The sequence below is a fragment of the Pantherophis guttatus genome, chromosome 2, assembly GCF_059756535.1.
Source record: "Pantherophis guttatus breed Tessera chromosome 2, ASM5975653v1, whole genome shotgun sequence".
NCBI classification, from domain to species: domain Eukaryota; kingdom Metazoa; phylum Chordata; class Lepidosauria; order Squamata; family Colubridae; genus Pantherophis; species Pantherophis guttatus.
The window spans coordinates 142,885,023-142,905,097 of record NC_142064.1 but is presented as its reverse complement, the minus strand read 5'-3'; the positions used below and the strand labels follow the sequence as shown (position 1 = coordinate 142,905,097).

The window sequence follows — 20,075 nt, the reverse complement described above, 5'->3', positions numbered from 1 at the left end:
AAGTCCAAGGTCTTCTTGGGGGACTAGTGATAAAGAATAGTAAGTTTTCTTTCATAAAGATAACCTGGAGCTGCTGGTACCATTCTTGCAAATTAATGCCATCAACCCTTAGCTTTGGGAAGTCACTGGGTAAGTTTCCCACATTATTTTGTCCGTTACTTACAACCTGAGGCAGTCCGTGATCTCGCAAGTGTAGGAAATTGCAAAACGGCATGGGGATGTTCGCAACGAGTCTGCGCGGTTCTCTCATTAGTTCAGATCTTCCCGGATCGTCTGCGTAGCTTCGCGCATGCGCGTTGTCCATTTCTTCTTTGGCGTCGTCGTGGAAGGTTCTCTCCATCGTGGCTCGCTCGTTCTGCTCCTCTTCAGACGAGTCGGTCTCTGGCTCGGTCTTTGGAGTCCTGGTGACGGTGGCTGTTCTCTTTCTTCTTTTGTGAGCGTTGTCGCTTGCTTCGGTCTTTGGTGTAGGGTGGAACCGACAAGGCTCTCTGGGTTCGGGCGTCGTCGCTCTCGAAGTCAGGATGGAGGTGGGCAGGTCCCGAGGCATCGATTTGCTCGCTTGCTTCTTTGGTGACTCTTTGGTAATTTTTAGTTTTGGCCCAAATGCAGCAAAAAGCGTTTTCATCGCTGATTTTATTTGAGACTTTGTTGTGTCATCTTCACTTTCTGATTCTGACTCTTCCGAGGGTTTTGAATCTTCCTTGTCATTTTCGTTGTCTGATAACGTATTTCGCGCCAGAAATTTTGAACTGGGCATTTTGATTGGCTCTGCTTCGCTCACCTTGGAGGCCTGTTGAAACCAAGATGGCTGCCATTCAAAATTTCGTGCGGGATCACATTTCTTCTTCTTTTTAATGACTTTCTCTGTAGTCATATCACTCACTATTTTTGGTTCTTTAGACTTCTCATTAGTGATGTTTTTTTCTCTCGCTGCTCCGCTGTTCTTCAGCATTTCTTGGAGGTTCGCGATGAGGTTTTCATCATTCTTTTGGCTTTTTAATAGTTTTAATATCTCTGACCTGAGTTCGTTATTCTCTATTTCGGTTTCCTTCTGGTCATCATTTTCATCTGCGTGGATTCCTTTTCTTTTTGTCATTTCTTTGTTTTTTATAGCGTTTTTGAATTTTGTGTTGATTTTTAGCAGCTTCAATAGTTCTGATCCGAGAGGGCTGCTTTTCAATTCGTTTTCCTTCTGTTCATCAATTCCATCTATTATTTCTTCATCTTCAGTGGTGTATTCTTCGGATTCTCTTGAGATTGCGTTTGTCGATTCGTTGATTATTTCTTGTTCTGTTTCCATTTCTTTGCTGTAGGCCCTGGTGTTGGGTCTATCCTTCTTGGACATTTTTAAGTTTTTTCTTTTATTGAGTCAATTAACCATCCTCTGCTACCAGATTGTTGCGATATTTTAGGATCAGACTCAATAATATTATTAAGAGTTGAAGGTTTAAATATATAACCTTTTATTTACAATAGGCATTCTATATTCACTGAATATTCACAGATAGAAGCGGGGAAAAAGGGGAAGGTGGCTCCTTATATATACAATGGGTGGAGCTATAAGTGGGAGTGGTGAATCATGAATACATTAAGAATTAAAGAATAAGTTAACCCCTGATATCCCATTTACATACTATTTACACATTAGAGAATAAGGCATTTACATCTAACAGACTTGGAATTTGTTTAAAGACTATGAGACTGTTTTTCTACTATAAAGTAAACTTTTGATAAACCAGTTTGCTTAACTCTTATTCATTGCTCTCAGCAACGTTTCTCTGTGCAATCTACTCTGCTGGTTGGTAACACAACAACAATAACCTTAACAATGACCTTGCCAGGTGCAGCCTCTCAGTATGGTTTGTTTAATCGTGGTTTATTTCTGGACTCTTACAATATGATAAACCATTATTTCCCACCCACAGTGGCTGGTTTCATCTCATGTACTAAGTGAGAGCCAAACAAACAAGAATATAGGTAATGGCTGTGTGCGAACCCAACTTCAGTATTGAGACTTTGCTAAAATATTGGTGGCAGTTTGGTGGAAGAGAATTGCATATGGTGGCTCTGATAGCAATTTTTCCCCCTTGTGCTTTCTCAAGATATGTTTTTATTCCAGTATTTTATCATTCTTGATCTATTAGTTTTATGGTTAGGATTGTATTTTGCTTATTTATTTATTCCAATTTGACAACTGTCTTGAGTGTAATTTATTGTAGAAAAATGCAGTATCAGTTCAAGAATAATTTAAGTAAATCAGTTTGAAAATAAATATACTCTGCTCTAACCCAGAGTTTCTTCTATTGATCTTTGAGTTACTGCTGCTGTTACTGGGTTATAAAACATAGCTTGCTAATTCAGATCTATTCATTGGATGCCTATCACTTTTTTCTGTATTCTAGTGGAAATAAAACTCACTTAATAAAACCCAACCAGGTGCTTCTAAATCAGAATTTCCCAAAGCTTATCATGTTGGTATTAGTGATTTTTTTAGTCCTGTTTTTAACAGCTTCACAATTTAAAGACAACATAAAAGAATATTAAAAAAACCACCCCAAAATATGTAAATAAATGAAGCAAGTAAGCTTTAGTGCAGGGGTGTCAAACTTGATTTCGGTGAAGGCCACATCAGGGTTGTGTTTGATCTCGGGGGGCTGGGTGGGCGTGGCCAGGGTGCATGTCACTCGTGTCGGGGCACCTGTGGTGGCCCAAGTGCTCTGTCAGCGGCCCTCCCGAGCTCCATTTTCATTGGCAGAGGCACCGCAGGCTCATCATTTGCTGTTTCCAGAGCGGCACCGGGCACCAGATCTAAGCACCCCATGGGCCCGATCCAGCCCGCAGGCCTTGAGTTTGATACCCCTGTTTTAGTGCATTCATAAAGTAAGTTTTTGAACATATCCAGTTGTCAGCACTGTAGTTGGAGGCTTCAGAGGAAAACTTTCCTCTTGCTTTTTTGCTTCCAATCAGAATTTTAGTAAGGTTGCCGCTGCCATGTTCTGACTGAAAGAAAAAAGAATAAGTATTTGCATATTTTTCTAAGGAACTTTTTAAAAAAATAAAGACTATTGTGGATTTGCAGTCCACAGAAATCAACCAGTGACATGAGATAAAGTTGTTGGATGTTCTTTCTGCAGTACATTTATTTATCCATGTCTGGTTAGCTTCAATCTTCCTAATATTCCTCCTGACTAATAAAAAAATAACTTTGCTCCTGACACCTGAAATAAATCATGTTTTCTATCACTCCATGCAAACCTGTTGGCATATTATTAGCATTTCATCATGTGATAGACAACAATACCTCCGACTCCTTCCAATTTGAAAATCTCTCACCACCCATGGACTATCAGCTCCCTTGGAACTGCTATTAATTTTCTGACTTTAGAGGGAATGAAGATAGCAAGCAAAGAAAACACAGCTTTTCTCATTATGGCTAGTTACACATAATTTCTTTGTTGGGAGTTCATGCCTACCCTTAACTTGGTGCAATTGAGTTAAATCTGTGTCTAGCTGCATCTGAATATATAGTGTTTGATATATCATTTCTTTTTCATCAGTGTTTCACATAAGCACTCAACACAACAAAATGTTCTTGGTTTTCGAATAACACACTGTCCTTTGTGTCCATGCAATGGAGATTTATGTTGTGCATCAGAGACTTCCCACTGCTAACACTATGGGTGTAATTACTTGAGAGAATATTGGCAAAATATACTATTTTTCCTTGGAAAGGTCTATATAGCCCAGAGAAGAATGAAAATGAAAATATTGTGCAGTGAGCATGGAAACATTAAGATTTACCATGTTCTATTTCTGCTGGTCCTTTATCCAACCACTTAAGAGAGGGAGAAAAAGAATACAAGTCACATCGTTCAAAGCAGTCTTCCTCAACTGTAAACTCCGTTTCTGCATTAACCCAGAAAACTAGAGGCACGGTGGCTCAATGGCTTAATGACACTGCAGATGGTCTCTGCTCCAGCGTTTGAGTCCTAGCACTATGTGGCAGGGTGAGCTCCCATCACTTGCCTCAACTTCTGCCTATGTAGCAGTTTGAAAGCATGTTCTATGCGACTAGATAAAAAGATACCACTTTGGTGAGGAGACAACCTGGTGCTTTGTGTGGATAGTCAGAATCCTGCCTGTGCTGAACCTTTCCTGTTGCAATGACAGTTTCTGAGGCAGCTTCAGTGGAGGGAGAGGCCTTGGATGACACTGCAGGGAAGCTGCCCATCTTTTTTTTGTGGAGGTAGCTTGCCCTCCTGTGGCACACCTTGGGAAGTGCATGAGAGTGAACCAAACAGCTAGCAAACAGGCATCCAAACTACTACTCTGTATTAGCATTGTAGTCTCCTGGCTAAGGTAACATTGCCATATGCTAAACAAATAAATAACCAGAAGACTCACTATAAAATAATAACTATAGGTGCCAATTTGGAAAATTGAGGGGGGATGAATTCCCGAATATGTCATTGAAGGACCAAATACAAGAAGGCCATTATGATTTTTAGCAACCTGGATATTTTTTTTCTTTAGCAAAATATGGACAGGATTAAACATTTTTAAAAAAATCTGGACTACTGATTATGAAATATTTGGTCTACATTTCAACCAGCCAGAGAATGTTACATTTATTTTATTATTCATGACTACAAGTTATGTTACCTCTTTTTTGAATATTTATCTCCTTTAGGAGAAAGAAGCTATTCATGAGTTCAACTTTTGCCACCAGTTAGTCTAATGAATATTATTGTTAATGTGTGTTGATAGATGTTTGGTGGATCTTAAAAAGAGAGAAGGAAAACAAATAATTAATTAAGTTTCATATTATGTAGAAAATGATAGCTTGAGTGGTAGAACTCTAGACTGCAGAGCAAACACTTTATATAGCATGACTAACAAAGAAGAACTGTAAATCTGAACTCAAAACTTTTCAGCTTCCTGTTCCTTTCGCTGCCATAAAAAAAGCAGATGATATGAAAGTTACAGAATCTTGGAGAGTAAAATAACTCAGTATATGGTATTCTTTATACCAGTTGGTGAATATGAACTTCAACGCAGCAGTTGTGGCTCCTGACTGAACTTGACCTTGGACAAGGTCACTCCTAATGTGACCTCAACTAATATGTTAATGGACACCACAAACAAATACTAGAGCTATGGACAAGACTGAGAACTTACAGTATGAGAAGGTTAGGATTAGGGTTAGGGTTAGGCCATGTCCAGCTTGATTCTTGGTGATTTCATGGACAGCCCTTGAACTTATCAAGAATCAAGTTGAAAGTAACATTGGCTTTTACTAAATCCCTATGGTATTATGAATTTTAGTTTATACATGCACTCAGCTTTTATTTGCATGGTTGCTAGATCAGGAGGTCCCTCTGCTAAATCACTTGATGATCTGAACAAAAGGGTTGTTTCAATCTACTGGTAATACATGTCCATCCAGCATTTCCTGGACAGACAGAGAAGCCTTGTCATTGCTAGCCAATGAAGTTAATATTGAATATCAACTCCCAGAACTGAGAATGCTGGTAGGAGAATTCTGGGAGTTGAAGTCTATACATCCTAAAATTGCCAAGATTGAGAAATGGGCATCTTGGGAGATGCCCTATTTCACAAACACTGCAGAGGTGGAAAGCAGCTTTTTGTAATATTCACCAAGGAACTTCTCCAAGTAGCCCTGATCCAGTTTTACTATTAAACAATCAGACTTTGAACATCTTCATAAATATGAAGAATCTGCTTTATAGACTACATAAAGAAAGTATGTTTGGTCCAGTGGTTAAGACACCAGGCTAGAAACCTGGGGGCTATGATTTCTAGTCTTACCTTAGACATCAAAGTCAATTGGGTGACTTTGGACCAGTTGCTCTCTCTCAGGACAATCCAGCTTTACAATTCAGTAAAATGATTGCCTAGCCTCCTGGTTTAGCATTTTGCCAGGGTGTAAATCTGTGTATAATGCTGTATTTTCTGCACAGGAAGATGACTAAGAATTTAAGGTGAATACCATCTCCACCAAAGAATGGTTAGACGGGGGAAAAATCTACCTTCATTCTCAGGAATCTTAAAAATAAAATACATCTAGAGGCAGCTATTCTTTTATTTTCTTTCAAATAAATTCAGTGTTGTACGCAGCCTTCAACAATACTAGTTCACATTTTTGCAAATCTAACCATTGCATTTAACTCAGGGAACCAGTCACTTTTTTATATAGTTTTCGACAGGAAGAAATTATATTAAAAAAAATGTATTGCTGATCCTATGATAGAAACTGTATTTTAGAAACATACGTCCACAGTTCTAATCAGAAATATGCCCATTTGTCGAAAACGCTACAGTTTTATACAATCACAATAGAGTTGATTTGTTCAGTATTACCATTTGTCAATTATCACAATTCTCATCTGCAATGTTACAACTTCTGGATATCTAAAACATAAACAAAACGTAGAGCCAGCTTGGGAAATAAAATCTGACTTTGCCGCTTTTATAACAAATACCAGATAGGAATATTCCATTCTAAAAAAAAAAATATTCCACATTGTCTATTGTTTCCTGTTTCAGAGCAGCTAAAATAAGTGGAATATGACTTTTTTTTGTGTTTAGATTTTCATAGAATGCTGTTTTGTTACAGTAACAAAGCAGAAATCCATTAACCTTTTGGGATTCAATTGAATGTTGTCTTAGCTTCTGTATGATGTTTAAAAATTTTCTCCCTCTGACTCTGTAAGTTTAGGCATATTCACAGAAAATTCCTTACTGATTTAGTATGCTATCATATCACAGAGATAAGTACAGTCGGTTGTACCAGCTTATTATACCCATGGAGATATGTTTACATGGATAAATATTCAAAATATGTCATATATCACATTTACTATTTATAAATTACAATATCAAGATGAGTGCTGGTGATAGGCAGAACAGTTTGAGGCCTTCTAAAGTAACAAATAAAAGAGCAGACGTAAAATAGCTCTGTTTTGATTAGTATGATCCTGTTGACTTGAAGGAAGGTTGGTTTATCGAAAGCCAAATTCTGAGCTAAGGAGATCCATATAAAATCCCCTGGTTAGTCACGAAGCCCCTGGTTCTTCAATAATGCTAACATACAGGTTTTCTTTGTGGATAAAAGTGAGATAGGAATAACCCTGCAAGTTATTTTGAGCTTCTTCCTAGGAGAGTTGAGGCATACATCAGGATAAATAAAAGACAGGGTTTTAATGTGATAAATAAAGTGCAGGGCTTTAAATTAAAGATGCATTGTTTTTACAAAAGAAGAAAGACACCTTGTGAATCCAAGATTGTGCAGTGCACCTGGGTATATTAAGAAAGTAAAAGTCCTTAGGAAAAATATGCTGTGTTGCTAGGGGAAAAAAAAATGAGTTTTTTTTTTTTGAAAAAACTTTGCAATATCCTTATTATGACTTGCTGTTCAGCTGGATTTTACTCAAGAGTTGACAGCAGTCAGACTTAATGATCACAATCTGTTCTAATGTACATATATTGAAATGGAATTCTACAAACTGGTGTTGGAAGTAAATACAGATAGATTCTTCCCATAGAGCTGGAGGGTAATTTTTGGGGCTTCAAAGGACGTGACCCAGCCTCTTTTTTGTGACGAATGGTGGCATGAAATGTACTACTTGGCACTCTGTCATAATGGGAAAGAGGGGAACTAATTCAAGATTACAGTCACTTTGTGTTCAGATGAGGGCTTGTTTCTGGATCTGGGCATTATTTAAGATAAATGGAGTTTGGGAGATTGGGAATTTTGGCAGTATTCCTACCCAATCAATGAAATCATATCATTAGTTGCCTCCAGAGGAGAGTGAGATGGTTCTTTTGCTGGAGTTGTAAAATTAGTCTACCCCAAAGGCCTCATCATTCCAGTTTCTGCTGTATGCTCAGCGTACAGAAGGGCAGAGGCAACATGAGAGAATGTTAGATTAGAAAGTTCCTCCCACTTTCCTCACTCAGAGCCCATTTGGAAATCTTGAAGTTAGCATCAATTGCCAGTATTGTCTGATATTCTGTTTAGAAGGAGATTTTGTACCAAATTTGAGGAAGAGAGAGATCACGAATCACTTGTTAGTAAACCTACCCTTTCGTGTAAGGAGAAATTGGCCAGACCGGCAATTAATAAAATGGAAATACAGTTTAATTGGATACTTTGATGCTTGTAAAAAAAATGCTAAGAGAAATTAAAACTTTGGCAGGTAAGGTGCAGACGGAAAAAGCAGGAAATAACCTCAAGGCGAATCTCTACTATACTAATAATTAAAGACCCTGAATGGATAAAAAGTGCATGGGCCAATGTAAATGCAAGTTAGAAAGAATCACCACAATGGAAACAAAAATTCAATATAGGTCCTGAGAGTGGGGACGGGAAACCAGTTTTACTATTCAGTTAGGCCGCTAACAATCTTTCTTTTCTCAATTGCTCCTTTATGTTATGTTTCTAAGGCAGGGGTCCCCAACCCCTTGAGCGCAGCCCATTACTGGGCCTTGAGCCATTTGCAAGCAGGTTGTGGAAGTGGTGGGTGAGCATGCACCAGGGGTGGGTTCTACTTACCTTTACTACCGGTTTGCAACGGGGCTGCGCGGAAGTGTCCTGATGACATCGGGAACGGTGGGCGGAGCCTCCCGCCAGTTTTACTAACGGTTCTATAGAACTGGTCTGAACCGGGGGCAACCCACCACTGGCATGCATGCATACATTCCCACTTGCATGAGCAGTGGATAAGCACATGTGTGCATGCTCCATTTGCGCGAGCAGCTGGTGTGTGTGCCCGCCCCTCATGCAAATGGAGCAGCATGTGCGTGCTTGCCCACTGCTCATGCAGAACCATCCCCAGTCCGCAAAGCCAAAAAGGTTAGGGAACTCTATTCTAAGGCAGCGGTTCTCAGCCTTTTCTTTACCACAGACCCCTTTAAATACCCTTTGTGGCCCATCCCCCCAGACCACCAAGACTTAATTCAAGATCGAAATAGAACATTTCTTCAAGCCTTCACGGACCCCGGGAGGTTGAGGGTTGAGAATTACTGTTCTAAGAGTTGATTTGTTGATTTGTCTCTTGGGCTCTGGTTTCTAATTCATTGTTTAGATGCCTATATTTCATCAGGTTCCATTTACCGGTATATTTGACAATTCCTTATGGACGAGGAATTGTCCAGAATGGACAACTTGGGGACCATTCATTTAGATGTAACTAGTGGATAAGATTGTACAGGTAATCCTTGCTTAGCCATCACTCGTTCAGCAAACATTCGAAGTTTGATGGTGCTGAAAAAGGAGACTTATAACTGGTCCTTGAAGTTGCAGCTTCTGCAGCGTCATCACAGTCATGTGAGTACGATTCAGGTGCTTGGCAACCATTTTGTATTTATGACATTTGCAGCATCCATAGTCATGGAATTTCCATCTACGACCTTTCCTGCTGGCCTCTCACAAGCAAAGTCAATGGGGAAGCCAGCAGGAAATCACAAATTGAGATCATGTAACTGTGTGTGATTTGCTTAATGGCTGCAACCAGAACTGACATTGTAAGTCACTGTGGCCACATGATGTCACACTTACCGACCACACCACTTAGCAACATAATTGCCAGCCCCAATTTTGGTTGGTAAGTGAGAACTACCTGTACTTATTTTCATTATAATGCCTGTCATATTATTTCATCTCTTTTATGGGTGGTTTTGTGGCTGATTTGATGAGTTTTTATTGCTTAATACCAATTTTTGTTGCTGCCAGTGTCTGTGTTGCCCCCTCAGCATAGCTGTCTTATTTTTTTTCTGTGCAAACTGCTCATGAACTGCTTTGGCAGACAACTCAGCAAATTGCTAAGCACTCTCTGAGTGGGATGTGCAATTCATCGAATTTCTGTGTCTCCTGTCAGACTCGATAACCTTCACTGAGGAGGAAGTACAGCTCCTCAGTTGTAGCTAGTGACCTAACTGATTCTTTGTTCTGTCTGTCTGTCTGTCCGTGTTTATCTGTATAAATAGAAAGCACTATCAGTACACAGTACACAGGGTGATACCTGGTTTTAATGTCAAGATTTTTTGACTACGCTTGTATATCATCATTCATTCTGATTCATGAAACGGGATGAATATTAAAAATAATGGTGCATGATGTGTTAAGCAGTGCTTGTGAATGAAGGCCGAGGGAAAGAACTAGTGCAGGCAAAATAGTGATGAGAAAGCAGCATGAGTTTTCCGTAAGAACTAATGGGGATGGAAAAGAAGCAACTTCAATATTATTTGCAGTTACACAATCTCAGTGAATGTTTTTGACTGCCAGAGTGAGTGGGAACAGGAGGAAGTAGAATTCAGCAAGAGTCCAAGAATTTATAAACAGAAGCTGTCAACATCTCTGGGTACTTCAAAGCTGATCGCTGTGTTGGGGAGGGCGGGCGAGAATGCACTCTCTTGAATGCATTGGTAAATAAATTCCATGAAGATTGTGAATTACATAAGGTAGTCAGAATCCACAGAGGTGTGGAGAACTTGAAAGTGGAGAGAATTATGCCTGTAGATGAATATGATGACAAAACCACCCACCAGCAATGAAGTCCTGTGAAATGTCTGAACATTCGAAATATGCTGTTAAAAGGCTTGGTTTTGGAAAAAAAATGAGAGATTTTGCAGCATGGTGGAAATAACGCACAAATATTGACTTTTGTTGTTGTTGTTAGTTGCGAAGTCGTGTCTGACCCATCGTGACTCCATATACAACGTTCCTCCAGGCCTTCCTGTCCTCTACCATCCTCTGGAGTCCATTTAAGCTCAAGTCTACTGCTTCAGTGACTCCATCCAGCCACCTCATTCTTTGTCGTCCCCTTCTTCTTCTGCCCTCAATCTTTCCCAGCATTAGGCTCTTCTCCAGTGAGTCCTTCCTTCTCATTAGGTGGCCAAAGTATTTGAGTTTCATCTTCAGGATCTGACCTTCTAAAGAGCAGTCAGGGTTGATCTCCTCTAGGACTGACCGGTTTGATTGCCTTGCAGTCCAAGGGACTCGCAGGAGTCTTCTCCAGCACCATAGTTCAAAGGCCTCAATTCTTTGGCACTCAGCCTTTCTTATGGTCCAGCTTTCACAGCCATACATTGCAACTGGGAAAACCATAGCCTTGACTATACACACTTTTGTTGGCAGGGTGATGTTTCTGCTTTTTAGTATGCTGTATAGATTTGCCATATCTTCCCCCCCCCAGGAGCAAGCGTCTTTTAATTTCTTGGCTGGAGTCCCCATCTGCGGTGATCTTTGAGCCCAGGAAAATAAAATCTGTCACTACCTCCATTTCTTCCCCATCTACTGTATTTGCCAGGAATTGAGAGGGCTGGATGCCATGATCTTAGTTTTCTTAATATTGAGTTTCAAGCCAACTTTTGCACTCTCCTTCACCTGCATCAAGAGGTTCTTTAGTTCCTCTTCGCTTTCTGCCATTAGAGTGGTATCATCTGCATATCTGAGGTTGTTGATATTTCTCCTGGCAATCTTAATTCCAACTTTTGGTTCATCTAGCCCTGCTTTTCTCATGATGTGCTCTGCATATAAGTTAAATAGGTAGGGCAACAGTATACAGCCTTGCTGGACTCCTTTCCCAATTTTGAAACAATCACTGGTTCCATGTCCAGTTCTCACTGTTGCTTCTGCATATGGGTTTATCAAGAGACAAATAAGATGGTCTGGTACTCCCATCTCTTTAAGAACTTGCCACAATTTGTTGTGATCCACACAATCAAAGGCTTTAGCATAGTCAATGAAGCAGAAGTAGATATTTTTCTGGAACTCCCTAGCTTTCTCCATGATCCAGTGTATGTTGGCAATTTGATCTCTAGTTCCTCTGCCTCTTCGAAATCCTGCCTGTACTTCTGGTAGTCCACGTACTGCTGGAGCTTAGCTTGTAGGATTTTAAGCATAACCATACTAGCATGTGAAATGAGTACAATGGTGTGATAGTTTGAACATTCTTTGGCATTGCCTTTCTTTGGAATTGGAATGTAAACTGACCTTTTCCAATCCTGTGGCCACTGTTGAGTTTTCCAGATTTGCTGGCAAATTGAGTGTAGCACTTTTACTGCATCAACTTTTAATATTTTGAATAGCTCAGCTGGAATACTGTCTCCTCCACTAGCTTTGTTGCTGCTAAGATTTCTTAAGGCCCAGGGGTGAAATGCTCCTGGTTCAGACCGTATCGCCCGATCCAGTAGTGATGGTGGTGGGTGGTTCAGAGAACCGGTAGCAAAAATCCCTGCCCCACCCCATGCCCAGCTGAACTGCGCGATCATCAGAGGCTTTTTTTTTACTTTTAAAAGCATTTTTTCTACAACCTCTTCGGCCAGAAAAATGCTTTTAAAAGTTAAAAAAAAAGCCTCTGGTGATTGCGCGGTTCAGCTGGGCTCGTCAGAGGCTTTTAAAAGCATTTTTTAAGAGGTTGTAGAAAAAAATGCTTTTAAAAGCCTCTGACGAGCCCAGCTGAGTTGCCTGATCATCAGAGGCTTTTAAGAACATTTTTTTCTCTTCGGCTGAAGAGGTTGTAGAAAAAAATACCTTAAAAACCTCTGACGATCCCAGCTGAGTTGCCTGATTGTCAGAGGCTTTTAAAAGCATTTTTTTCTGCAACCTCTTAAAGTTGTAGAAAAAATGCTTTTAAAAGTAAAAAAAAAAAAGTTGGCCACGCCCACCCAGTCACATTAACCCCCCCCCCACACACACACCAAGCCATGCCCACAGAACTGATAGTACCAAATTTTACATTTCACCACTGCTAAAGCCCATTTGACTTCACATTCTAGGATGTCTGGCTCGAGGTCAGTGACCACCCCATCGTAGTTATCAGGGATGTTAAGTTCATTCTTGTATAGTTCTTCTGTGTAATTTTGCTACTTCTTCTTAATCTCTTCTGCCTCTGTTAGGTCCCTGCCATTTTGGTCCTTTATCATGCCCATCTTTGCATGAAACGTTCCTTTCATATCTCCAATTTTCTTGAAGAGATCTCTGGTCTCCCTATTCTATTGTTTTCTTCTATTTCTTTGCACTGTTCATTTAAGAATGAATTCTTATCTCTTCTAGCTATTCTCTGGAATTCTGCATTCCAGAATGGGTTTATCTTTCTCTTTCTTCCTTGCCTTTTGCTTCCCTTCTTTTCTCAGCTATTTGCAGAGCTTCCTCAGACAACCATTTTGCTTTCTTGCCTTTCTTTTTCTTTGGGATGGTTTTAGTTGCTACCTCTTGTACAATGTTGTGAACCTCCGTCCATAGTTCTTCAGACACTCTGTCTGTCAGATCTAATTCCTTAAATCTATTTGTCACCTCTACTGTATATTCATCAGGGATATGATTTAGTTCATACCTGAGTTGCCTAGTGCTTTCCCCTACTTTCTTCAATTTAAGTCTAAATTTTGCAACGAGAAGCTCATGATCTGAGCCACAGTCAGCTCCTGGTCTTGTTTTTACTGACTGTATAGAGTTTCTCCATCTTTGGCTGACGAGCACATAGTTGATCTGATTTCTGTGTTGACCATCTGGTGATGTCCATGTGTAGAGTCATATCTTGGGTTGCTGGAAAAAAGTGTTTGCTATGACCATCGTATTATCTTGACAGAATTCTATCAGCCTGTGCCCTGTTTCATTTTGTACTCCAAGGCCAAACCTGCCTGTTATTCCGATTATCTTTTGGCTTCCTACTTTAGCATTCCAATCCCCCATGATGATAAGGACATCATTTTTTGGTGTTAATTCTATAAGGTGCTATAGGGCTTCATAGAATCGGTCAATTTCATCCTCTTCAGCACCAGTGGTTGGGGCATAGACTTAGATTACTGTGATATTGAATGGTTTGCCTTTGAACTGAGATCATTCTGTCATTTTGGGGATTGTATCCCAGTATTGCTTTTCCTACTCTTTTATTGATTATGAAGGCTACTCCATTTCTTCTGAGGGATTCTTGCCCGCAGTAGTATACCTGATGGTAATCTGAATTAAATTCATCCATTCCTATCCATTTTAGTTCACTTAGATTCCTAAAATGTTGATATTCAGTCTTGTCATCTCTTGTTTGCCTTGATTCATTGATCTTACATTCCAGGTTCCTATGGAGAAAAAAATCTGTACAGCATTGGACTTCCCTTTCACCACCAAATGCATCCACAGCTGAAATGTCCTTTCGGCTTTGGCCCAGTTGCTTCACTCTTTCTGGCGCTATTGGTACTAGCCCTCTGCTCTTCCCCAGTAGCATATTGGACACCTTCCTACCTGAGGGGCTCATCTTCCGGCGTCATATCTTTTTTCCTTTTGGTACTGTCCATGGGGTTTTCATGGCAAAGATACTGGAGTGGGTTGCCATTTCCTTCTCCAGTGAATCACCTTTTGTCAGAGCTCTCTGCTATGACTTGTCCATCTTGGGTGGCCCTGCACGGCAGAGCTCATAGCTTCATTGAGCTATGCAAGGCAGTAATCCATGAAGGGGAAATATCAACTATCTCCAGGATTATACCATCTTTGTTAGGGTGATTAATTTTTTCCCCAAAAGATCATTTTAATGGAATGATAGAACAGTCTTCCAAAGATGGAACTCTCCTTCATACTATATTCATACTACTAACATCGGTTTTGTTATTCTCATTTTCTTGCTTTCTTTTCTCTCTTCTCCTTCTGTCTCTCTCCAGTTTGGAGTCAGACTGGCAGCAGCATATCCGCCATCAACTGAAGAGGTGGATGTCCCACCAGGGCTCTAGTCTCCAATACCTGCATATCAGGGTGGACCAGTGGGTCTGCTGTCTTTGCTACAACAGTCCTGTGTAGCAGCCAGGTCAGCTCATCAGCTGTTGGAGAGTAACCATCCCAGTCAGGAGGAGGGCTCAAACAGGGAACTAGGCTGGACTCATTACATAAGGAGGCAAGGTCTGACCATCCCTGAATGCCTTTGAGCTTTATCTAGTCTTTCCCAGGCCAAAGTTGGGGAGATTCCTATACTATTGGCAGAGAACAATAAAGTAGCTAGTTTGGACTCTAGACATGTGAGCCTGGCTGTTTGTGCCTGTTATTAGCCTTCATGACAGCGCAACTGCTCTTCACAAAGACTGAGCTTCTTCTCTCCTTTTCTTTCTCCTTTTGCTGAATTGCACCAGTGCAGCAGCAGCCAGAGTAGGCCGCTAAAGATCATATGCCACACTATGTCCTGATAACGCCAGGTTTTTTTTTTTAAAAAAAAAAGAGAGAGAAGAAAATAGATGATTGGAGGGCAAGGTCCCTTTTTACCTGAGGGCACTTCCACCTCAATATTTTGCACACCTTCAGTATTAGCTGAGTTGTGGTTGATATATGATATTGTCTGTTCTGCAGAGCTGAGACAATTTATTTTTGACTCCCAAAATGGCATTTTGCTGTGAATCACTGTAGATCGGCTGACCTAGTGGGCAGTCTATTTTCCCATTGGCAGAAACTCTGCTAGCCTCTGTTGGATAATCCAGCCATTATTTCTCCTCTCCCCATCTAGATTCAGAATCTCATTTCTGGAGCTTGATTTTTTTTTAAAAAAAATGCATCCATTTATTAGAACCCCGTCGCTCATATCAGCCACAGTAGAAACATGCAACAGTCACAACTAACTGGGAGAATTACTGGGATGCAGAATTGCAAACATGCTGTTGTTTCATTCTCATAACTAAGAGTGACTTTTAACTGAAGCAGGAGAATATTGGCAAGACAGATGAAAAAGATCCAGAGGTTTGCAATGCTTTTGATTAATTTTATTTTAACCGACCTCCTTTTACATGCTTTCCCATTACAGTAGCCTCTCAGATCATTTTGCAGACCCTCAGACCACTGTGCATCTTGAAAAACATAAGTGGAAGAAAATGTTTATAATAGAGAAATTGATATAACTGGCAAGAAGATGACTTATTTTGGTATTATTGCTTTGCAAGCCCATCATCAAAGGAAAGAAGACAGAGGAAAGAGAAAAGAGAGAGAGAAAACCCAGGGAAAGAGCATTCTAGGATGGTGAGATGAAATGGGAGGCCTTGCAATAGAGGTGGATCATTGAAATAGTAGAAAATATTTGTAGCTCAGGTTTTAGATTTTGGCAGTGATTTGCTATCCAAGCTTGTTTCAATTTAGTTTCTGAACGTTTTGTTACCAGACTAGGTAACTTCATCAGCAGGATTTTCTTGTCCTATTCTCCTTAGCTTTATAAATGTCTTGTGTGCCAGTGTGGTCAGTTGGTCCTTTGGTTGGTTGTTCGTTTGGAGTAATATTTAAATTCTGAGCAGCTGATTGGTTCTTTTGTTGATTGGTTGTTCGAATGGTCTGGTTTCTTATATATTCATATGCTGGATTTAGGTCAATATTTTTGTTAATTGCTCCTTGGTGGCATACCAGGCGTCAGAAAATTCACATGCATGGCGGGTGCTAGTATAGCCAATGATTTTTGTCCTTCCCAATTGAACTGGTGTTGTAGATGGTGGATCATGTTTCAAGATCATGGGTCAAGAAGGACATGCATAACTCTTACACTGGTTGAGACAATCCTATACGCCATTTTTTTCTGCACAACTCCATGCCTGGAAGGCTGTTCCAAGCTAGCAAGCTACACTGACTGTAGTGTCAACCGCCCCATTGCATATGAAGCAAAAAACCCTCCTGGGACATTATTTTACTGATAGATCCACACAGGCACAAAAGAAGCAAAGTTAGCTCTGAGGTTTTCGCGTGAAAAACAGCATAGTTGAATTCCCATTTGGGCCACCCATTTGTCCATTGTCCACGAATCCAACTGGTTTTTTTATTTTGGGAAAACAGTCTGCACCTTTGGAAGATTCCCATCGCTCGGCCTTGAAGTGTCAGGATTTTCTCAGGCTGCAAACCAGCTCACATAAATTCCTCACCTCCCTCCTAGCTCCCAATACATTCCAAGCAACCCTCTCTCCTCTCCCTTAGTTTCTACTGTCAAGTTGCAAGTAGAGGTGCATTACGAGTCAGCTTTGACACCAGGTCTAAAGCTTAAATGAAGGCTGATCTTTGTATCTGTGAGACCTCATGTGCTACCTACTAACAGTTTGATTCTCATCCCATGGTATATCAGCTCTAACAATTTATTGTGAAACTATTTTTCATGATTAAATCCACCAGCTTTGTAGCCTGCGGAAAGTGGAGAGTAGAGTGACTCATTGCTAGCCTCCACCCTAGGGAAAGCCTCTGCTTCTCCTCCCATCTGCTTCTCGGTTGTGAAACAGCAGGTGAACTTCCACACAGTATATATGGCAATGTTGCATGGCAATTTGTCAAGAAGGAGAACATTCCATGCATTGCCTCTCAAGGGAAACGCAGGGCAGGCTGTGAGGTGGAGATTTATTTGAATTCCTTGATTGCTCAGCAGGGCCTTAAGTGTGGTGGTTGACCTGCCACTACATCTGGCAAATATTATGACAAACAGGCCCTAGGTCAGAGTAACATTGACTACTTCCATCATGTTCCAGACCACCTCCTTGAGGCAATTTCATCTGATGAGATCTAGGAGATACTTGCCTTGCCTGTTATAGCACTTAACTTTGAATAAACCCCTCTCCCAAGAATTGACATTATTGACTTTCAGAAAACTTAAAGATTTAACATTTCCCCCAGGTGTTGGGCCAAGATGATAGATGAGCCAATCTTGGGAAGTGGAGTGTACAATTGATAAGCCACAGCTATGTATAATTTAATGTGTTGGTTTACAGATTTCTTTCTTTTTTCTTTTTGTTTAATGCTCTGTGGCTCTTTATCGGTCATATTATTTGGGGGTGAGTTATTTAACCCCCTGGAGTCACAGTTAGGTAAGTTGGGTGACTATAAAAATCTTCTAAATAAATACTTAAAACTTCAGGAAATATTGTCCTTGTGAAACTACTTTGAACACCAAAATATGGATCCTTTTACTTATGTCCTCAACAACAATTAATTTTGGGTTGCAAATCTTGTAAAACAGCCCATAATCTCTTATCACTGACCATGTTAACTAGGGCTGATGGAAGCTGTTTTCTAAAATTTGGTGGGCATCAGGTTGAGTTTATCTGGCATGATGGGTCAACCACAAGTTAAATCCCCTATGATAAGAATGTTAAGACTAGAAGGTCTAAAACTACTTTCTATGAAACTTTCTCTGGCCCTAGCAATCTGTTGCAAATTATCTTGGGATCTATAGCACTCACACATTGGGATATAAATGTTAATGGATAGATATCCTTTTTTTTTTTTAAATTAAGACCCCAGTTTTTCCAAGAGCAATTTACTTAGTGTATAATAAAGAGGGCTGAATCAACTGACCAAAAGCACAGTTACACTCCTACAAGGGGTGACCATTTTCTTCCACCATGTATGAAGCTTCAGGAAGCATCAACATAGAGTATTGATTGAAGGAGGGAGGGGATACATTTCTAGCCTACTAAATCACCTGAACCAATCTCAGTGATCAATGAGGTAATTCTGTAGATACCACAGCCAGATTATCCTCATAATTGGCTGAAGCAATCATTTGGGGGTTCCAGAACCAAAAAATAGCTGTGTTTACTCATTTTTTTCCTATGCACTCTCCTCTTCTCTCTTTTTCCAAAATAGTACATAGAAAGGACCATACATTTCTTAGCAGTAACTTAAACAAAAAGCTTTTGAATTAAACCACAGGCTGCATATGGCCTTAAGTTGTAAGTTGCCCATCTTGTTTTAAATGAAGAAATAAGTTTTTCTCTATAGTTCTAGAGGGTTATAAATGCTACTTTATTCCTGTAATTCTCTGGTGTGCTTCTGATGCAAATTATCTTGATATTCTTAATTTGCCTAATGCCTCTCTGCATTTGGCACTTGATGTTTGAAATAAATAAAGTCTTAACAGAACTTGTTTCTGAGTAGCTTTGGGAAATATAGGTAGTCCTTGTTCAGCAACTACAATTGGGACTGGCAACTTGGTTGTTAACTTAAATGGTCATTAAGTGAAACATCCTTTACAGACCCTGTGAAGGTCATAAATGTGAGGATTGGTTGCAAAATTACTTTTTCATCACCATAACTGTGACTCATCACTCAACCAGGCAGTCTCTAAGTAAGGACCATGATTAGGTTTGAAGTTATTTTATTAATACTGTTGTATATTTTTATATTTTCCTGATATTATTTAGTTTAACTTAATAAAATTAATTTAAAAAATGTTCCAAATAGACATGTGTTGGATTGCACTGCATAGAATTCAGTGTATTGGCAAAGTTCTACATTTCAATGTATTATTTAAATTCGAGCTTTTCCTTTAAATTTGTAATGAGATCTAGTTAAAATTTCTTCTGGTTAAGTGCTGATATAATCTAGGCCTCCAAAACTGGGTTTCAGGGTGATAATGTTCTCTTCAGTGTGTTCCTTGACCTCCATCTAACTTCTTGCCCTATCAATTTTTATTAGAAAAATTAACAGGAAGGTAGAAGGAAAGCACCAGCCTCAAATATCTCCTCTTTTTCCAACAATGCTAGTGGATAGGGGACATTCTTAGAAAATTAAGCCTAGTGCTTTGTTTGCCTTCTCGTATATATTTTGTAATTGGCTATCCTGATAATCAGTTTGTAACACATAATCACCAAGACAACCATTCCGTGACACTCCCCCAATGTGTTGTCAGAGTTACAAATGTGTTAACAGGTCCCAAACGATTAGGGATTCCTCTTAAATATTATAAGGGAATTAACCTAAATAACAATAGATCACTGGTGTCAAACTCGATCATGTCACGTGACGTATCGTGACATCTTTTGCCTTTGCGGAGCCGAGGTATGTCATATCCGGCCCGCGGGCCGTCAGTTTGACAGGCCTGCGAATAGATGAACAAAATGGCTATTTGATTGAAAAAAAGCAGAGAGAGAATTGTGTGGTTGTCTATTAGTCAAACAGTTTTCACATATCCTTCCTAATCCTTTCTCTTAATTGTAGCAAATCCTTCTTATATTAGCTTTGTACGGCATTGGAGATGTGTAAATCTGCTGTCCCTCTGGGATGCTATTGCTGCATCGGTGACAGGAATTATTTATAAAATAGCACTGCTCTTTAACTG

The 20,075-nt window shown here is 39.9% G+C and overlaps 1 long non-coding RNA gene across 1 annotated transcript; it reads right to left on the bottom strand.

Moving 5' to 3' along the window:
- Nucleotides 1-1,855: 1,855 nt before the first annotated feature.
- Nucleotides 1,856-4,784, bottom strand: LOC117663124 (uncharacterized). The gene is made up of 2 exons (XR_004590615.3): nucleotides 4,663-4,784; nucleotides 1,856-3,000 (listed from the first exon to the last, which is right to left on the bottom strand). It is a non-coding gene; the product is annotated as an uncharacterized LOC117663124 (long non-coding RNA).
- Nucleotides 4,785-20,075: the final 15,291 nt, after the last annotated feature.